The following is a 22,310-nucleotide window of genomic DNA, read 5'->3' on the forward strand; positions in this document are numbered from 1 at the left end:
TATACAATAATAAAATTATCTAAATTATTAATTGAAACATATGTCTAACGTCATTAAAAACTATTAATTAACTTGATAATTTATTAATAAAATAGGTGATTTGTTATTAAATTAGAAACCTCAAAGGGTAGAATGTAATTTTCCAAACTACAGGGAGTGATTCATATTTTAATCAAACGTTAGGGGGTGTATTTGTAATTTACCCTAACTATTATAGTTAGCTCTAGTTTGATAAGTGACTTTTTTGAGGTTGGTGATTTTTTTAGTTATAAAAAGATAAATTATGCTAAAAAATCAATAAGATAAGATGTCACATTTAAATCATAATTATTTTACTTTTTTTCTCACAATGATTCCGCTATGTAGCTCGAAAAGAAGCCCTCCGAAAGTGATAAAGGTACTTTTTGTATTGTTTGCCCAATTGCACAACATTCGATTGACACCAAGCGCGTTTAGAAATAAAGAAAGAAATAAGGGAGAGAGAGAGAGGAACTAGTCGAAGAAGAAGAACTGAGAGCGACCAGCGCTGACCATCGACCTGGGTGACCACCGACGACCAGCAAAATACTAAATGTGGTGTTCGTTGTCCATGAATCTCTACCGAGAGAGAGGAACTAATCGACATCAATCTCGACTACTCACTATACTCACTGAATCTCGCCGTCCGTCAATCTCTGCAAAATACTCACTGTACTCACTGAATCTGCTTGTGCTTTGTTCAAAGTGAGTTTTTATTTATTTTTTCTTATAAATTTTTATTTTCTTGTGAAGTTTGAATCGTCGAGATTAAAGGTACCCGTGATGACAGATTGAGTTTTTTATAGCTTGAATCATTGAGTTTTTATTTTCCTATTTTCTTGTTTAGACTGAGATTAAAGGTACCTGTGATTACAATTTTTTCTCTTCATAAAAGTCTTCTCACTTTGCGGGCAACAACGAAATTTTTTTATTTATTTATCTTGTCACTGAATGTGCTTGTGCTTTGTTCAAATTGAGTTTTTATTTATTTTTTCTTATAAATTTTTATTTTCTTGTTAAGCTTGAATCAGGGGATTTTTCAGTTTGTATACTGCTTGAGTATAGCATTATCACTACTCTGTTTTTTATACTGTTAAGCTTGAGTATAGCATTACCACTACTCTTCTTTTTATTTCATAAAGACTAAGAGCTTAGGAATGGCAACGGGGCGGGGCGGGGCCGGGGATCACACTCCCCGTCCCCGATCCCCGATGGTCAGATTTCCCCCGTCCCCGGCCCCGATCCCCGACGGGGAACCTATCACCGCCCCCATCCCCGTCCCCTAACGGGGATCGGGTTTCCCCGACCCCGAACATTCCCCGACTACAAAAAAAAAATAAAATAAATAAATCTGCAGAAAATACAACCATTCATCAACAATATCAACATCATCCAGCACAAAACGAAAAAACCTTCAACAACAACAACATCGACATCATCATCTTCATCAAGAACATCTTCATCTTCAGCATTTTCAGATCTGAAGAACATCTTCATCTTCATCTTCAACACATGAGAAGCCGACGTCAATGAGAGAGGAGCGGCGGTCGTGTGTGAGAGAGAGAAAGTGAGAGGCGATAGAGAGAGGAAATAGAGAGAGGGAGGTGAATCACTGTTAGAGAGACAGAGAGGAACGATAGAGATGGAGGCGATACAGAGAGATGAGACTCTGTTTGCATTTGACTTATGGTCACCACACCAAACCTAAACATATATATATATATATATTATATATAAATTGGGTGTTTGACAGATGGTCACCACCAAACCTAAACATATATATATTATATATAAATTGGAGTCTTTGACCGATGGTCAACAAACCTAAACATATATATATATATATATATTATATAAATTTGGGGCTAAACACTAAACACACACAGTATATATATATATATATATACATAGATAGATCGGGGCCTAAACGGGGACGGGGACGGGGCCGGGGCCGGGGACGGGCCGGGGCTAGAAAATGTATCACCGTCCCCGGCCCGAATAGCATCGGGGATTTATTTTTGATCACCATCCCCGGCCCATCGGGAGTATTTTTCGGGGAAAAACCACTCAATTCGGGGTCGGGGGATCGGGTCCCCGTCGGGCCGGGTTTAAATTGCCATCTCTATAAGAGCTAAGAGTTAAGCTTGAGTATAGCATTACCACTACTCTGTTTTTGGTCATTAAATTTGATTAAACATATATCAATTTTGTGTGTTTATGGTTGGCGCATTCATTGAAAAAGACAATTAGAAGCATGAATTTTGGCAGGGGATTAAAAGAATGGTTCTCTATATTTTGTGTTCTTGGTGTTCACCTATATTTGTTGTATAGTTTGTCTCACTTATGAATGCAGACCATATTAAGGAAGGCTTGTCACTGCATTATTCCATAGTCCTTTTATTTTTATTTTTAACATTGTATTTTTTATCTTGAATGGAATTTCCAAATTTTTCATTAGTTAGTTGCATGTTTTCTAGACTTCTATGTATAGCACTTTGCAATAATCAAAGTAAAATTGCTCCAAATAACAAAGTTGTAGTTATTAGCTAAATGGGACTGAATAGCTATGCAACAATGTTCTTCTATATGTGATGTATATATGTGTTTTGGGATGTGTCTATAGCTGAATCTGTGTGATGAATACAAACTATGATTTGAATCTGTCTATAGCTGAATCTGTCTATGGCTGAATATGTTTTGGGATGTGTGATGTATACAGAGTTGCAGCTGCCTTCTGTAGCTGAATCTGTGATGTGTCTAAATCTGTAATGGTTGTATGTGTGATGTACTCACTGAATCTATGATGTCTCTAAATCTGAGTGGTGTTTAAAATCTTATTTTTGATTTGTTATGCATTTTAAAATCCACTTTCATTCTGCTGATTTTTATGATATTTGCATGACCTTTATACAAATTATAGTAGACTATTTCACACTTTGCATTTCAGTTTGAAGGTATAATGGACATTGATTCAAACAATCCTACATTGAGTGGGGGTGAGGAAGTTGAGGAACCGGAGAACAATCCTTCATTAAATGAGAGCGGTGAAATTGAAGAACCTAAGAAGGGGATGCGTTTTACCTCAAAGCAAAAAGTGCACGAGTTTTATGCAAAATATGCAAAAAAATGTTGGATTTGCTATAGCCTACAAAACACAGAATGTTGGAGCTGATGGAAAGGTGAAATACTTTGGAATTGAATGTACTCGGACGTAGAAGATGACAAAAAGATCAGAAGTAAATCCCCTGAAACCATCTTTGTCATCAAAAATTGATTGTAAAGCAAAGATAAGAACGACTTTACAAAAGGATGGAATATATAAGTTCACCACAGTTGTGCTTGAGCATACGCATGACTTGATTCCTAGTGACTCACGGCATTTTTTAATGAATAAGAGGATTCTTACTCCTGTGAAGAGAAGATTAGAAATAAACGATGAAGTAGGAATAGGGGTGTCTAGGAATTTTCATTCTATAGTTGTTGAAGCGGGGGGATATGAGGCATTAACATTTGATGAACGAGATACAAGAAACCACATTGAGAATGCTAGAAGATTGAGGCTTGGAGTAGGAGATGCCGAATCAGTTGCATTTTATTTTCATAGGATGCAACAAGAAAATTCAAACTTCTATTCTACAATTGACTTTGATGTAGATGGTCGCATACGGAACTTGTTTTGGGCGGATGCAAGGAGTAGGGCAACTTATAAAGCATTTGGGGATGTTGTCTCATTTGACACCACCTATCTCACAAACAAATATGATATGCCGTTTGGCCCGTTTGTAGGAGTTAATCACCACGGACAGTCAATCTTATTTGGTTGTGGGCTATTATGTAATGAAAACACGAAGACATTTGTTTGGCTATTCAAAGAATGGTTAAATTTCATGTCAACCACTCCTCCAAAAGCTATTATAACTGACCAGTGTAGAGCCATGCAAAATGCCATAGAAATTGACTTCCCACAGGCTCGACATCGTTAGTGTTTATGGCATATAATGAAGAAAATTCTCGAGAAATTGAGAGGATATGCCCTATATGAAGCCATAAAATTCGCTTTGCAAAATGCAATGTATGATTCATTCACAAAAAATGAATTTGATGAGGAATGACAAACGATGATTGCAAAGTTTAGCTTGTATGACAATGAGTGGTTGAGGGTATTATAGACATAAGTGGATTCTTGTCTATGTGCAAGATATTTTTTGGGCAGGCATATCAGTTACACAACGAAGTGAGAGCATGAATATATTTTTTGATGGATATGTAAACTCAAAGACTACAATGCATTGAGAAGTAAGGTAGAGAATGAGACCAAAGTAGACTTCAAATCCTGAAACAAATTGTATGATTGCTTAACAGTGTATGAGTTTGAGAAGCATTTTCGTGCATCCTACACTAATGCAAAATTTAAAGAAGTTCAAGTAGAATTGAAGCGCCTATTGTACTGTCATGCAACTCTTGTGAAAGAGGAGAGATTAATTTGTACTTATCATGTGAATGAGGCTATTTTAGTGGGTGAGAAAATGAAGAAGGTTGAATTTGTTGTCTACTTTAATTCAACTAAATGTGAAATGCAATATATGTGTCGGTGGCTTGAGTTTAGGGGGATCGTGTGTGCCTATTCATTTAGTGTGCTCATTGAGAGGTGCATATATGAGGTTCCATATAAGTAGATTATGCCGAAATGGAGAAAAGATTTGGAAAGAGGGTACACATGCATTCCAACCACATACATGAAATTCGGGGTTGCTCTAAATGCAAAGGTATATGATAACTACCATAAGATATTGGATGAAATTATAGAAATTGCTTCCAACGATGATAGTAAACACAAAGCCATTCAACTTGGGTTGAGAGAAATCAAGAATAGAGTTAGAAAAGATGAATCAGGTTGTGCAAGTAATGTCCCACCGTCTAGTAGTACTATCCCACCTTCTAATACATCCTTGAAAAGTCTGCCTGGTCGTAGTAATACAAGCATGACTCACAAGGTGCTTAGCCCTTTGTTTGCTCGCCGAAGAGGCCATCCATGTATGAAACGGAAGGTTAGCAAGGTGGACGAAATAGTGAATCGGTTGAAGGGAAAGACTAAATTAAAAAGCTACAAAAGTCTAGGTAAATTTTTTATTTTGTGCTTTGTATGTAAATTTCAAAAATGTTGTTGTCTAACTTTTTTACCAATGTGTGTTACTATAGGGTCGTAAGGTGGGTAAAGGTGAACCTCGTAAGTTAAATTTTGGTTGTACGAATAGCATGGAAGACAATACGTACGAACCGGTATGTCTTTGAATATGAACTACTATTTTTTGTATGGTATTAATTTGAATATTTTAAATTATTAATGAAATTGTGTTACTTTTATCATAAGGCATCGCAAGCTCAACCGTGCTATTTTCTTTCTACAGATGACATACAAGTGAGTATGTATGCACCGGTAAGTGTTCAAAGATTAAATTATATTTTTCCGTTGTTTTTATTTTCATGATTTCCAAATTACTGATGAATAGACTTTGTATTATAAGGTGCCGCAAGCTCAACCGTACTATTTTCCTTGTATGGATGGGACACAAGAGAGTGTGCATGTACCGGTATGTATTGATGATATAACATGAAACAGTTTTGCTTCTTGTGATTTGCAAATATGTTTGTGAGAACAGTTTTTAATATTAGTTACTTTGACATTGAATATGCACAAGGTAGCGCAATGCAAATGGTGGACAAAATTGGAAACGCATCTCTGAGTCAATTAGGAATGGCGAACAATATAAGTAGTCAAAGTTTGACAATTGCTTCAAAATTTGTGGACTTGAATATAGATGCGGATCCAACCAACCCATTTTTTTTTATAGTTTCGTACTTGTAATTTTTTGACTTTGGTTTGTAAACTTGGGATAGTTTTCTTGTAAATTTGGGATTGAAGAGAATGAAAGCATTTATATTTGTGGGGATCTTTATGTTTGCAGAAATGTTGTTTTATGAAAGCAGGTTTAAAGCATTTATGTTTGTAGAAATGCTGTTTTATGTTTATAGAAATTGTTTATATATTTTGGGACTATGTTTATGCTTTTACTTAGGGAGCCTTCGGGGAAGTATGATAGTCTCTGAGATGACATTGGGTAACTGGAGATGGTTCCAGAGGCACTGGAGGCACTGGAGTCTCCTTTCCAGGAACACAACTGTTCTGGATTTGCTAGGTAAGAGTAGATGCAATCTCCAAGTAGGAGAAACAAAGTAGTGATCAAAGGCTATAGCTAAGTGGAGGTAACAACAACCTGGAGGTAACAACCAGTAGTATTGGCACTGAGAATTCTCATAGGCTATAGCTAAGTAGCTGCAATGTTGGTCAGGGTCAAACGAATACATGTGAATACATTGTTCTTTTTGATGGAATAAAATTGGTTCCTTCCACTGCTTTCTCATACATCTACACTTCATTCCAAATGTGAAAAGTTTGATGAAAACTTATAAATGTTTGATAAAATGCCTGACCGATGACTTGGTTTTCTTGTAATTTGATTAGTGCTGCTTGGCACACGTTCAATGGATTAGTGAAGATAACAGTTCTGATTTAGTAATGAAATAACATATTTCAAAAGAAAATGAGCTAAGAAGGTCATATTATACCCACATTCACATCAACAACATATTCCTTTCCACTTACAAAAATATACCCACATTCAATTCATTACAACATAGCCCCACAAGCCATGAGATTACCCCAAAACTAACAAAAACTAACAAAGTCAGTAACTAACATCATCAAGCACAAAATCAAACAAAACACAATGACATAAATCATCACTTTCAATTTGTTTTCCATCCTTTGAAGCCTTCTACTATGGTCATGAATTTGATTTTCCATCTTAGAAACTATTGTCTTTAGCTCGTATAATTCTTCTGTTGTTATTGGTTGACGAGGTCCGGTATTGGAACAAATTGTAGAGGTAACGTCCTTATCATCATTGTCATGACGCCAAACTTTTACGCAAACCCGCCCCTAAAAGTTTGACATCGTAACCGGCCAGTAATTCGAGATTACCAAAGGCCTTCATGTACAATAAAAAATAATCGGGACTAGCGGAAGCAATATACAAAAATACCAATGGTCCAATGAGCTGTGCACCTATACGAACCAATATGTACACATATAAACGTAAATTTACCCACAAAACAATACATAACTTATAACATAATATTGTATACAAAACATATGCACGTGTCGAAAGTGTACACCATGATCAAAAGCTTAACAGCGGCCTTCCAGGCCTAACCCCAACTCGGAGGCACCCAAAACAACTCGATATGCTTCAAAATGGTGGCTCGGCTAAAGACCTCTTCTAGACTTGTCCTCCAGAACGCTCACTTATACAGATACATACAAAACAGTGAGTTAAAGCCCAGTGAATAACAAATGCGTAAAGAGGTTATGAATGAAGACATTAAAATCAATCAGTTACTGTAGCAAGTACATTCACATAGCAGTATCATGTTCGTTAAATAAAATCATAGTAGTCATAAGGGTCCACGTGTACGTGTAGCGGTCTTTAAGATCATAGTTGGTACAAATGATCATATAAATTAATATCTTGTATACATAAAGCCATGGTATTATTACCCCCAGGCGAGGGCCAGGTGGATATAGGCCGCGATATTGTTACCCCTCGACGAGGGCCACGTGAACATATACCACGGTATTATTACCCCCGGGTAAAAGCCACATAAATATATACCACAATATTGCTACCCCCGGGTAAAGGTCACGTGAACATAGACCACGGAATTGTTACTCCCGGGTGAGGGCCACGTGAACATAAACCACGGTATTGTTACCCCCGGGTAAGGGCCACATGAACATATTGTGTGAGTTCATTTACTCAATAAATCATATCGAAGTAGTTATTAACAATGACAGTCAGGAAAAAAATATAGCTTCAATATAACTTTACAACATTGTTACTCACAGTGCTGGGTCTGATGATCCACCTTAATGGTTTAACCTGTAGAAATATAACCAAGCACAACAAAACGCATTTTATTTAATTTGTTCAATCAGTTCATTCGTTACATATCCGATATAGCATTTCTATTCTTTCTTTAATTTCTTTTATGCTCATGCAATGCATATGGATGTATATGACACACAAAAACCATGTAAATAAAGGCCCGAAAGTCAGAAAACGGAAAGAAAACAAAATCGGAAAAATTGTCCTATTGGGCCACACGTGCAGTGGTCTTGGCCGCACTTATGGTGGCCTGGCTGCTCGTGCGGTGGCCTTGGCCGCACGAGCGATAGTGAAGCAGTGTACAATTTGAGCTAAAAAAGGTTCGATCGCTCGAGTGGTGGCCCAGGCCGCACGAGCGGTCTGGGTGTAAAACTAGTCCGAAAATCTGTTTTTGCCTTGAACCTCTCCCATTTCAAATCCAACTTCAATTAATACAAAGTAAGGCCCAAAACCCCTTAAAAACATGTCAAATTTAGTATGTCTAACTTCAAATACAACTCATATATGCAAAAACAAAACTCAATTTGTACTTAAAAAGGAACAAAAGCTTGACAATATGCATTTAAGGGCTCCAAGCTCAACTTCCATGGAAATTCTTGGCAAAACTCAAGAGCTATGCATGAAAAACAAATTACTACCAATTAATTCATGAATTGATGCCAAGTATGCAAAGATTAAACATCATTTTTACTTATAAAACACAATACATGCATGTGATCATACATAGTCCATAAAACAAACCCTTTTACACTTAATCTTCAAGGTTTAAGAGATAAAACCTTACCTAGAGCCTTCATAGACACTTGATCTTGCATAATCTTGACAAATCCAAGCCAAATCTTGAGTTTCTTCTTTGATTCCTACACTTTCCCTTTTCTATTTGAGCTTTCTAGGGCTCTCTCTCTCTCTCTCTCTCTCTTCTAGAATTCTCTCTCTTTTTTCTCTCTTTCTCAGATTTTTGGTTGCACCCAAAATGAGCTCATATAAGTCTTATATCACTTATATATCTATAACCACTTATATTACTTCAATAATGAGAGCCAAACATAACTTTTCGAATCAGACGAAATCAATTTTTAATTAAACTTCCTAGATGATTCTAAAAATCTCAATTAACATATCCATGTACTCCATTTCGGTTTCTGCCCATTTCGGCCGTCAATTTAAGTTCCGAAGCCGTAGCCCCAACAAATATTTTCCCAATTCAGGCCGATACTTCCAAATTAAGTCATATTAATTCATAATAAAATAAAGATAATTTTGCCACGTATTTTGGGGCCGTTATAATGATCATCTACAAACTTGAAGTAACTGCATTGTGCCTTATTACTCTACAATTCATGAAAACCAGTTAGTCACAGCAACCAAACCAATTTCCAAATACTAAAGGATTAATTACATACTGACATAGAATAAAGCTTGGTACTTACATATTTTGATGGGCACACAAAGAACAAACGCCTTTGATTTCCATTCTCATTGGTTCGTACGATCTGTTCTTCCACAATCACACATTCTTGATTTTAATCTAATGTTGCTATTGTTAGTAAAAAAAAGAAGCAATTTCTTTATCTGCATAACCAATATGTAAGCCATTTCAATTTTCGAAGATGAAAAAAAGTTGGTCTTCAGTGTAAACATTTTCTGTATAACCAACACATAACCAATACCTAAGCCTTAAATAAATAAAAAAAAGGATCACCTAAGAAGATAAACATTTTCTGTTTTACAACAGTTCATAAATATGGCCTTCAGTGCATAAATTTGGGTTCAAATTGTTTTGAAGTACAATAAACACTAACATCCAACTCTTAAACCTAAATAACAATCCTAAATTTATATAAGCCCCAAACAAAATTTCCAACCATGCAAATTGAAGTTAAAAAATAAAACAAAACAAACCTATATTCATAGAATTCAGATTCATATCATCCAACTGTAAAATCCTATATTCATAGAACAAAACAAATGAAATGAAACAGATACGGAACAAATAAAACAAAACAATTCCTATATTCATAGAATCCTAAACAAAACAAATCCTATATTCATAGAACAAAACAAATAAAACAAAACAAACCTATATTCATAGAATCCTAAATTTACAGCCCCAAATCAAATGAAAATAACAATCCTAAATTCATAATCCCAAAAAAAAAAAAAAAAAAAAAAAAAAAAAAAAAAAAATCCAACTTCAAATAAAAATAACAACTATAGCGATCCCGATTTTACCTTCATTGTTTAATTGTAATATATGACAACTTTTCAAAGATTATGCATGATTATACTAGATTCATCTCATTAGTAAGATACATGTACATCAATTAGATGGTGACTAATCATTGATACCTATTTATACAATGTATAGAAGACTAATGCTAATACATTGAATGTGATGGATTTATTATGAATGAATCTTAGAGATGCATTATGTTTCTATTATGAATATGTAAAATACATTAATCTATCTAATGAATTCATTAATATAGAAGATGCATTATGTATCATGAATGTATGAGGTACATTAATCAATTTAATGAAGTTCATTGAATGAATAACTTGAGAGTTTCTCTCTTTAGACTACATCTTCTCTCTATAAATACATCTAGTTCTAGTGATCTTCTACCCTAGTTCCTTTGTATTGAGTGTGGAGCTTCCCTTGATCTTCATTTTAATCTGAAAGTTTGGTGATTTGGAGCACTTTGGTTTTTGGCCTTCATCTTCTCCATTTGAGGTAGGGATTTCTTTGTTCTTTTTCAATACTCCGTCTATAGATAGACATGTGGTAATTTTGTATTGCATGAAAATCATATCCGTGTTGGATTTGTTTTAAAATCATGAGGGGAACCTAGGGTTGGTTGTTTGAGAATGGTTTTGTTATCATTGACTGTGGTTTGGACTAATTAGAGAATAAAATTAGCATGTTATTATTGAAAGAAGCGAAAGCCCTAAATTATATTTTGATTTGGTAAAATAAAAAGGGTTTATGATTGAACAATGTTGGTAAATTTCTATTGTTAATATGAGTTGTGTAGAAGGTGTTAACAGTTAAAGGATTAATTATGGTATTGGAGTTATTTTGAAATGAACGTATTGAATCAAGTTGGGTTATGGCTTATTATCCATGGAATTGATTTTGTAAAATGAAAAGAATGTAATTGGTTTTGTGAAAAGGGAAAAGTGTTTTTGGAATAAGTGATGGAACGTGTTGACTTGAAAAATTATGAAAGTTGATCTTGAAAATGGTAAATGAAATGTTAACTCTATGTGAGTCTCAGAAAATAAATTTGAGAATTGAACTATTGTATCATGAGTGTTGAATACACACATTTGGGGGTTTTATCTTTACTTATCGTACTAGTGTCGTTGTTGGGTTTAAGGATTGCTTGAGAGTTGAGTCTCTTTTATTAGGTGTACTGAATACATGCATCTAGAGGTTTTGTCCTTGGTCATCGGTGGAGGATGACATTGTTGTGTTGAATTGTGATGTATGCGTTACACTTGTGTTGGGTAAACATTATTGAATAGTTTATATGTATGTATTACACTTGTTATTTATGCTTTGTTGTATTGAGGAATTTGTACATGATAATCACTTATGTACATTGTTTTGTGTGGAAGGAGATAGGGGATGTACTCCACGGTTTAGGAGAAGATAGGGGATGGACCTCTAAACCGGATTTTGTTTGGGAGGAGATAGGGGATGGACTCCATTAGCACCACTATATGTGTGCTTATTGATATTAGAAGTGTTTTTGTTTGATATTGATACAGCACTAAAATGTGTATCATTTGTGAAGTATAGAAGTGTTTTTGGTTACTCAACGGTTTAGGGGAAGATAGGGGATGGACCTCTAAACCGGATTTTGTTTGGGAGGAGATAGGGGATGGACTCCATTAGCACCACTATATGTGTGCTTATTGATATTGGAAGTGCTTTTACATGTTATTGATACAACACTAAAATGTGTATCATTTGTGAAGTATGGAAGTGTTTTTATCTGAGATTGATACAGTACTAAAATGTGTATTTATTATGAGGTATGAAATGTTTAAAATGAGTTATTATCTCGCTTATCGCTTGGCGTATCCTTAGCTTACTGTGCATATAGCCGGTAGAGCAGAGTTTTAATTGTTATCGTCAGTGTATCTAAGTATGTTATGGGTTGCGATGGTTACAGTTTTGAAAGGCCGAGCTGCCTCATTTGTGGATTATATACATGTTGATGATTTGTTATTTCCCTTTTATTTAAGACATGCATGTATTGATATGAATGTATTGGGAACAAACCAAAATGCCATTTTGAGATTTTGGAAAGTGTGAAGGAAAATGGGGTATTTGTGAACATGTTTTCAAAAAAGGTCATTTTGTTGTAAGTACGGAAAATGGGGGAAGAGTAATGGGCTTGGTGAAATTGTTTTTATCTAAAACTGTTATAGTCATGAAAGTTTGGAAAAATGGGTAATAAAAAGGAAAAAAAAGGTGAACCGCTTATAGTGTCGAATGAAATGGCTGTTTTCGAAAAGTTCATACTTATGTATATTTTGTATAAACTGCCATATTACTATTCTAGTATGAGAATGAACATTCATGATCATAGCTATCTGTAAGTTGTTATTGTTGGAGATCATGTTGAGATCCCTACTGGACTATATGTTCATCCCACGTTGTTGAATCTTTTTCAGGTGATAGCCAGGATGTTCTACAAGGTTGGATCTTTTTATTTGTTGGCCACGGGGCCTCTTTTGTGTTGACGGAATGCCATTTTTGTAAAAAGGGTTATACCCTTCTTCTTGACTTTTAATGATGTAAGCCCAAGGGCAATTTATTTAGTGTACTCATGTTGTATTTACTTGCATACGAATGAGAGCAATGCTATTCACTTCTACAAGTTGAATGTACGAGTTTATTTCCGCATGTTATCTCTGAAATGGAATTAAGTAAATGAAATTGGTAATACTTTGAGTAATAAAAAGTGGGGCGTGACAACAACAATTTAGGCACTAACATTCACAATCTTGAAAATAACAACAATGCAGATTCATAAACACTAACATTTACAATCCCAAAAATAATAACAATGCAAATTCATAAACACTAACATTCACAATCCTAAATTCACAATCCAACTCTCAAATGAAAATAACAATCCTAAATACATAATCCTCCCCAAAAAAATTCATACACTACAGTTATACAATCCTAAATTCAAAAAAAAAATTAATAATCCTAAAATGGGGCTTCTATTGCAGGGCAAGATATAGATCATCACACAAAATGATGGGAAAATCATAACTCTAATAGCAATTGAAAGCACAATATAAAAATTTAAGCCGTAGCAAAACCTTAGTTTTGCAATGTCGGGTTTCTATGAGAGGAGTCAACTCTGATTTGTCTACCCAACACAGAGACGAGAGGGATGAGAGAGGGATCAGTGACCTTTCTTTACCCAACACAGAGACAAAAAAGATGAGAGAGGGAGCACTGACCTGAGTTTTCAAGAGTTCAATCGTAGCTCCGGTTCTGAAAGCGATGAGCGAGAGAGTGAGAGAGTTTTGAATCCTTGAATCGCAGCTCCGAATGAGAGATGGGTTTTGAAAACGAGTTGAATCGCAGCTCCGAATGAGATGGGTTTTGCAAACCAGTTGAATCCCTAAACCCTAAACCCTAAACCCTAAACCGCTCTAGAGGATTTCAAGAGATGAGAGAGGAGAGAGATTGTTGGAAATGAGAAACATTGACAATGCTACGCAGCTAAAATTTTGTGGCTCCAAAGTGGCTCAAATGGCCAAAACGACGTCGTTTTGAGTACAGAACAACATAAAAATGGCCAAAACGACGTCGTTTTGGCCATTTGAGCCACTTTTGAGCCACAAAATTTGAGCTACGAGAATTTTCCGATAAACATATACCGACGAAGAGAAAAGATAGAGAGAGCGTGTAAAATTTTCGGGCCATTCGGGGGCACACAATTCGAGCCACAAATCATTTTACTTCTCACAAAAGTTAAAAAAACCAACCCAAATGAATTTTTTAGCCCTAGGCTAAAATAATTAAAAAACCAAAAATCTAACCTACTTCCCAACGAAACCTTAATCTTATTCTATTATAAATTTTTAACTAACTAGTTATTAACCTAGTCATTTTAATAAATAAAAATAAATCAAACTAATTATACTTCGAGAGTCTTAAGGTACTTTTTAAACAACTTGTGTAGATAAATTGATAAAATAAATAGTAATGTTAGAGCATCTCTAACGGTGCATCAATTTTTTCATCAAATTTGAGTAAAAGCTTCTTTTGATATCAAGTGCTTCAACGGATAATTTTGGAGCTTCATCAAAACACCGATCGACCTGGTGGATGTTCGACCGATCGACCAACCAGTGTAAATTTTATTTTATTTTCCTTTGAGGTGGTTGACTAGTCAGTGTAATTTTTTCACAAATTTCTACCTTGAGGTGGTCATCCAGGAAGATATATGGGGGGACATTAAGCAACGGCAATGAATAATGATTTGATTAAAGACACATTTATCCTCAGTTTGATGAAAAAAAAGTGAAATTCTCAATTTGATATTTATTTGATGCAATTGGAGATGGTCGTAAAACATATAGATAAAAAATTATATATATAGTTAGAGCACCTCTACCTAATACTTCAAATATGATTTGGCACTTCAACAGTCATACTTTGGTATCAAGTATCAACTCCACCTGATGTGCCAAAAGCTGATGTGACATTTGGCATTATCCCTTCTTGCCAATTTTGACATGTTCTTATTTTATACATTATTTTTTTAAATGGAATAACTTTATGTGAAATAAAAGAGTTTAAATTTAAAAAATAATAGAATAATAAATTTGACATATTATATGAAGAGCTTTCATACGAAATTGATATATGCGAATTTGTCACCCAAGCTTTCAAAAAAATAATAAATAAATAAATAAAAATTGGCATATCAAATTTTAAAAGTTTGAATGAAGATGCTCTTAGATAAAATAAGGAGTACTCATTTTTTATACTTTAATTGGTGAAAAATAAAAAATAGTATTGAAATTCCACTTATGTGATAATTGTAAGTGTTTCATCATTTTAAATTCACAAATTTATATACAACCATGTAGTAAGATAAATGAATTGACATCTATATAATTCACCGTATGATAAATTAAATATTAACACTTATTTTTTTCATATTTGTTAATGAGTCTATTACAAATCCACAATGCATACTTTTAAAACATATTTACATAACATTTTAAACCAATTAAATTGTGCATAAATGTTAGATACCTACAATTTAAAGAGAAAATATCATATCTATGGTATTTTGAAAAAATAATTACAAATTAGTAATTTTTTTATAAATATTAATAATTATAATTATAATTTTTTTTTATGAATTTGTATTTTTTTTCTGTCATCCACTGAAATGTAATTAACCTTAATTTAAATCTTCAAATTCACAAATAAATTTTAAATTTTTTTTGTTAAATGTGTCAAACTAATAATAGATGGATTAAATAATTACATAGTCAAATTAACAGATGATATGGCATAATTTTAGATGCTTTGGGTATCTGTAATTTGTATAATAAGTGAGGTCAGTAATAATGACATAACACTAGTTGGTATACTAATGTGTACATTAGTGCATGTAGCGCCACCGAACATGAATAATGTTATATGTACCAATTAATGTACTAACTAGTATATTAACAGATGATGTGGCATAATTTTAGACGTTTTGGGTATTTGTAATTTGTATAATAAGTAGGGTTAGTAATAATTGTTGGAAAAAATGGTTTAATATAGGCATATTTTTTAGCCCAAAATTGAGTGGGCCCCGAACGTATTTTGGGGCGGGTCCGAAGAGGTGAAGTGTTCCTTGCCGCGTGGCAAGTCACACGGTGACGACGGAACGTCAAAACCATTTATGAGTGAATGGGAAGTTGACATCATTTTCGAGTCTAACATTAATTTTTTAGATAAAATTCATTTGAATTTTTTCAATAACAATTATTGTGGGAATTTAATTTAATTCTAAATTTATTTTTTGGTTTCCTTAAGTGGTTTCCAAAAAATGATTAAACTATTCAAATAGTTAGATATATATATATATATATATATATATATTCAAATAGTTTAATATATACATATTTAAATAGTTTAATATATATATATATATATATTTCAATAGTTTAAATAAATTAAGTTCCATCAGGTTTGACTATTCCACCAACGGCTCCAACGGTACTATTTTCAATTAATTTGGAAAATATGTTCCAAGTTGGAACGGTCAAATCAAATGTTTGAATTAGTGGTGCACTTGTTCAGTCCATACTACACCTGTTCATTACATGTTTTGTACCTGTTCGGATCATTTTGTTTGCCTATAAATACAATTCATTCCAGCAGTGTTGGGATCCGAAAAATTCAGTCTCCAACTTTCTATTTGCTGTCCAAACTATTTTTGTTTGCATTTCTCTACATTCTAGTTTTAGAATTAAAATAAAGAGAGTATAAGAACACAAAGTTTTAGTTCGCCGTACAAATTTGTGTGGAGTGCTACTACAAGTTTGTGAAGATTATTTTATCCTGGGAGATAGACGCCACTCAACTGTAAGTACCGTAGCGGGGCGAATCTGTCTTAAGGATAGAGTGTCACACACTCGATTTGGTCTTTAATTATTGATTCGGTTCAACAAAATAATTTCTGTAAGTTTATTTTATTTTGTTTGAATTATTTTCAGTTTATTTTATTTACACAGAAGATTGTTCCAACAATAATGGCATAGCACTAGTTGGTATACTAGTGTGTACGTTAATTAGTGCATGTAGCACCACCGAACATGAATAATGTTATATGTACCAATTAATCTACTAACTAGCATATTAACAGATGATGTAACATATAATAAGTGGGACCGGTTATAATGACATAACACTAGTTGATATACTAGTATGTACATGTAGCACCACTGTTATTGCATAATGTTAGATAGGCATCCACGACATGGCATGATGGACTCGTGATAATTTCTGTAAATTTTCCCATAAAGACCTGACAAGAGAATTCGACTTGATTAAGTTTGTATCAAATCAAAATTTGCACATTATTAGAGGTTTTTTAGAATTTCAATCATTTTTCTAAATTTATGTTTCGTTTTGGCTTTTTGGCTAAAAAACACAAAAGACAAAATTAGCTACATAAGTTAATAAGAAAAATTGTCACATTCAAACCATAATCATTACACTTTTCTTTTCCCACAAAAGTCCAAAAAGCCAAAAATAAAAACCAAACGAAACTAAAAAAACCAAGCTAAAATAATCAAAAAATAAAAAAGTCAGGCTATTTTAGCTCTTCCCAAACTAAGACTAAATTGTGAACCTTTGACCAGTTATGATTATTCCCAAACAGGCACTATTATCTATTTGTATTCTTACAAATATATGTTTCCTCAACGAAACCCGTTAAAAAATATATATAAGCTTTATTGGATTTTATATGATGTTGGCCCAATAATTCGGGCCCATTGTGGAGATCTCCTGTATGGGTTTGGTTTAGGCTGGACTTTTGACACGAGGCTTAAACCTCGGATTAGGCCCTGAACCAACCAACCCTTAGTTCAGTTTGCAACCAAAATAGGGATTTTTTTTTATTGTAACAGTAATACTACGTGATCATGTATACATGGAATTATCAAGGGAGAGTTATGGGCCGGTCCTTTGGACCGGACTTAATTCTCAAAAAGTCGTGACCCAAAATAATTTATCTAATCTTTCATTTTTACCCCTAACATCTAGTTGAGTGATTTTATCCCAAACCCAAACACATCTCTCTCTCTCTCTCTCTCTCTCTCTCTCTCTCTCTCTCTTATTTCTGTCACTGGCATACCATCTCCTCGTCTTCCATCACCATATATGTCACTCAGCTTAACGACCTTCATCTATCATTGTCAACAAAACTTGCCTCAACCAACGCTGTTGTTCTCCTCCTCCATCACCTAACACTGCCATCCTTCTCTCTCATTGCCTTTACCGTTGCTTATCTCCCATCTTTCATCTGCTAGCTTCAACACCGTAATCCTCCATCATCGATCTACTTTCTTCGACATCGTCGTTGCCACCATCTTCCTCCATTACCGATCTACTATCTTCAACATCGTCGTTGTCACCATCTTCCTCCATCACCAATTTGGGATGCAAATTATCCAATTAGTGTATTGAAAGGCGTTGTTGATCTTCTATAGACGTGTAATAAATTTGTTACTTAATTCAGTGATAAATTTATCACTCAGTAATTTATGAATAATAAATTTATCAGATTACAGATGTGTAGGTATAAGTGTGGGTATTTTATCAATGGAATGACAGAGCACATACAAAATAAATAAATTTATCAATGCTTCGTAATATAATGTTGTAATGCCCCTCTCTCTCAAATCAAGTTTGCTATTTGTAAATTTTTTAACAAATTCAACAGTGATAAATTTATCACTACAACTCTGGATGAGATTTGTTGCATGATAAATTTATCACTGAATTTGACTTTTGATTATTTGTCTTGATTTGACAGCGTAAAATAATGAGAATTATTCTTTGGTAATGGTTTCTCACCTCTCTCCTTCATTCTCTTTATTTTTTTTTCTTTTTTTCTTTCATCGCCACCGGATCTGAGTAGATGGTTGCGGTAGTGACGTGTTGGAGATGAAACATGGCCAAAAAAATATTCTCGGAGGTCAGAGGTAGTTGCCGGAGGTCAGTAATGGTTACGGAAGGTTAGAGGTGGTCACTGGCTATCGGAAGTGGTGGTTGGTGGCCAAATCGTGGTTCGCAATTTGGAGTTCAAAAACAAAACGGGAAACTAGAAGGAAAGAAAAAAATTAAAACAAAACAGGGGTAAAAATGAGAAATAAAATTATAATAGGACTTAATGGTGCATAAAAATATATGATAGTACTTAATAGGTAATAACTTAAAAAAACAAGACCAACTGGTAGATTACCCAATTATTAATCAATACACAAACCCACTATGTATGAATCCCTACCCATTTATGATGAAACAAAAATTATGAGCTTGTGACCTAGTGACATGTTCACAGTTTGGTAAGATATTGGGGTTCGACTAAGTTTGCCTTTTAGTTAAAGTCTCGACAACTGTAACACTTTGTGATCAGTGGTAGGCTCCTACTGTAAACAAAAATTAATCAAGATACATGTTAAACTGATCCTTACATTCTGTGGGAAACAAAAAAAAATTACATGAAAGTTATAACAATGATATGTGTGGGTAGTTACAATTAATAAATGGGGTTATTCAAGTTATGATTGGTTGGTGTAGACACCCCATTTTTGACCGTCCTCAAGTGTCACGACCCAAACCTGTCCCTATAGGTTTAGCACCGTAACCGGCTAGTAATCCAAGATTACCGAAGGCCTGCTTAACAGTAATACAGTAAAACAAAGTATAGGGGCCTGGCGGAAGCCAATACAGTAAATAAACAATGTCCAATGAGCTGTGACAGTCTGTATGCCAAAAAGACTTTTCATATATATATATATATACATAGTGCAGAACAGTATGTACAACATTTATAATCATCCAGATCAGGGACCTAATCCCTATTAAACAGTACAGTAACAGTCTATACAGTCTACAAAACAGTTACAGAGACAGACGGGGGAAATTAAAACACCCCTAAGTCATAGCTTAACAGGCTCGGAACCTCGCAGTGAGGCACAGTAAACAGTAGGTCTTGAAAGACCGAACAGTCGATGATGATCATCAATCAGTAAACAGTAATGGTTCCAACAAGGGAACCGACAGAGATCTCTGTAACAGTAACAGTCAGTAACAGTAGTTGCTAAGGATGCCACAATACAGTTCAAAATAGAGGACATGCATTCATTCTATTAACAGTATCAATTCAGAAACAGTACAGTTCAATTGTTCAGAAGATAATCATTTTTGAACATATCTTTACACAGTTATTACTCACAGAGTTCTGGGCTACAGTTAGGCTAGAGCGCGTCCCCAGTCGCCAACCCTACACAGTTTACAGATTGAACACACACTAAGCTTCACAGTTGGGAAAGATAATAATTTAATCCCTAATTTGCCTCGATGTGTTCTACATTTATATCCTCATTAAGATGCCTTAAACTAGGCCTAAGGATGCCTAGGATGAAATGAGAATGCAAAGGTGCACTTTAAAAGCATTTTCAGAAAATAGGGGTCCCGCTCGAGCGTAGGTTAATCCGCTCGAGCGGACATGCAGACAAATGTTTCTACTCGAGCGCAGACTTAACCGCTCGAGCGTACTTCAAAACAGTCAAAAGTGCTGGATAGGTGAAATTCACGCTCGATTGGGCGCTCGACACCCGCTCGAGTGTAAAACATAAGGTCCCACTCGAGCGTAAATTACCCCGCTCGAGCTGACTCAAAAACAGAACAAAATGCTGGGAGCACGATTTCTACGCTCGAGCGCCAGTCACCCCGCTCGAGCGTGAGTTCAAAATCTGGAATTCCTAGATTCGAACCTCAAGCTCAAAATCAAGTTCAAATGTATCAAATTCGATTCCTTTGGGCCCATTTCCTGGAAAACACTTCAAAACTCATAGTTAAACAGGATTCAAGACCTATATTTGAGGTCCTAAGAAGGAGAGGGGTGATCCTCTCCTTTGTTGTCTTGTTTACTAGCATATTTGGCCTTCCAAAGGGGCCTATATTTGCACACTTCTTGAGCATGTTTCAAGCCTTTTTCAGTGAGTTTTAGGGCCTGCATAACCCCTTTCCAGAGTTGGTTTTTCCATGTTAGATGTCCTTCTTGTATGTGTAGAACAACCCCTTACATGGCCTTCCAAAGGAGCACCTCATTCTAGCATGTATTGGACACATTTTAGTGGGTATTTGGTCATATTTTGGCATGCCATGAATCTATTTTTGGCTGGTTTGGTGGTCCCTCATATGCTTCATATGCTTGTAGTGTAAACCATGCTTACTAGCTTACATTGCATGTTATTTTGGCCCTCCATTCTAGCATATTTTGGCCATGCCTTAAACTAATTTTGTCCTTGTTTTGGACTTTCTTAGCTCTATTTTTGGGTCTCATGGTCGAATGTTGCTTGCTATGCATGGTTGTAGTTCAATACCCTTGCCTAGTTTTGAGTTTTGGAGCCTATTGCATGCTTATGTTGAGGTGTCTCCATGTTTTGGCATCATTGTGCATCATATTTCAGAGTTTATATGTATGCCATGTTTCCATGTTTTCCACTCTTTAAATGCGTTTGAGAGTTGTGCATGAATACCTCATTTTTGGAACATTACATGAGCTTCATTTTAGTGCATGTCAAGCCATCATTTTAACACATTTGGCCACTGATTTGGGCCTATTTGAGAGTTGCCCATTTTGGTTTAAGACCATTCCCGCATGTTGTTGCATGCTTGCCTTGCATGTTGTTACATACTTGGCCTATGGACATGTTGTTGCATGCTCATCCGTCTTGCATACTTGTTAAGTTGCTTTGCATGCTTAGGTTGCATTTTGCATGCTTGTTAGCTTGCATTTTGTCATATGCTTGATATGTTGTCACATGTTTACCTTGCATGCTTGAATGTCCATGTTGCATGCTTATGTAGGTTGCATTGCATTTGACATGCTTGTTACCTTAACATGATCATGTTGCATTAGTTTTGCTTGCATATGTGCATCCCTTGCCTCTTGATCAATCATGATAGAGGTTCGGGTCCTTTATGTGTAACGTGTATTTCATTTGACATTAAATTGCACATTCGGCTCCTTTGGCCATCATGCATTGTAATGCGTGATTGGTGGCATGATAGGGAGGGTGGCCGTGCACATATCGTCTTATAAATTCCTTGCCATGCCTTGTTTGCCCCTTTGCTGCAGTAACTGTAGGATTCTGCAGGAAGAATTGGCCGGCCGGCAGTTTTTAATGCCGACCGGCAAAACATATTTGGCTGAGATCACAAATTTTGGTCGGTGACCAGTTTTCAATGGCCGGTGGCACTGTATTTCGGTCGATGACCTACCAAAACACTCAGGGAGTGGTTCAAAGTAGTTCTGGAAACTTGTATAATTTACAGAGAAGCAGAGCAGTGCAAACAGAGACAACATGTGTCATGGCAATAGATTTCTGGGCGAAGCCAATCCGAGTCTACATGCATCCCTCTTCCTGAGGCCATAGTTTAGTTAATTTTTAATTAATTAAGATTTTGTAATAATTAATTAGCTAGGATAGTTGATTTATTAT

General features: G+C 35.1%; 1 long non-coding RNA gene across 2 annotated transcripts; it reads left to right on the top strand.

Moving 5' to 3' along the window:
• Positions 1–589: 589 nt before the first annotated feature.
• Positions 590–5,966, top strand: LOC114257753 (uncharacterized). Of its 2 annotated transcripts, none has more exons than XR_003627715.2 (5): positions 590–723; positions 5,218–5,298; positions 5,390–5,455; positions 5,544–5,609; positions 5,718–5,966. It is a non-coding gene; the product is annotated as an uncharacterized LOC114257753 (long non-coding RNA). The 2 variants fall into 2 exon arrangements; XR_003627713.2 differs by lacking the exon at positions 590–723 and adding an exon at positions 2,148–5,136.
• Positions 5,967–22,310: the final 16,344 nt, after the last annotated feature.

This window comes from Camellia sinensis, chromosome 2, assembly GCF_055761805.1.
Source record: "Camellia sinensis isolate YWXY chromosome 2, ASM5576180v1, whole genome shotgun sequence".
Taxonomy (NCBI): Eukaryota; Viridiplantae; Streptophyta; class Magnoliopsida; order Ericales; family Theaceae; genus Camellia; species Camellia sinensis.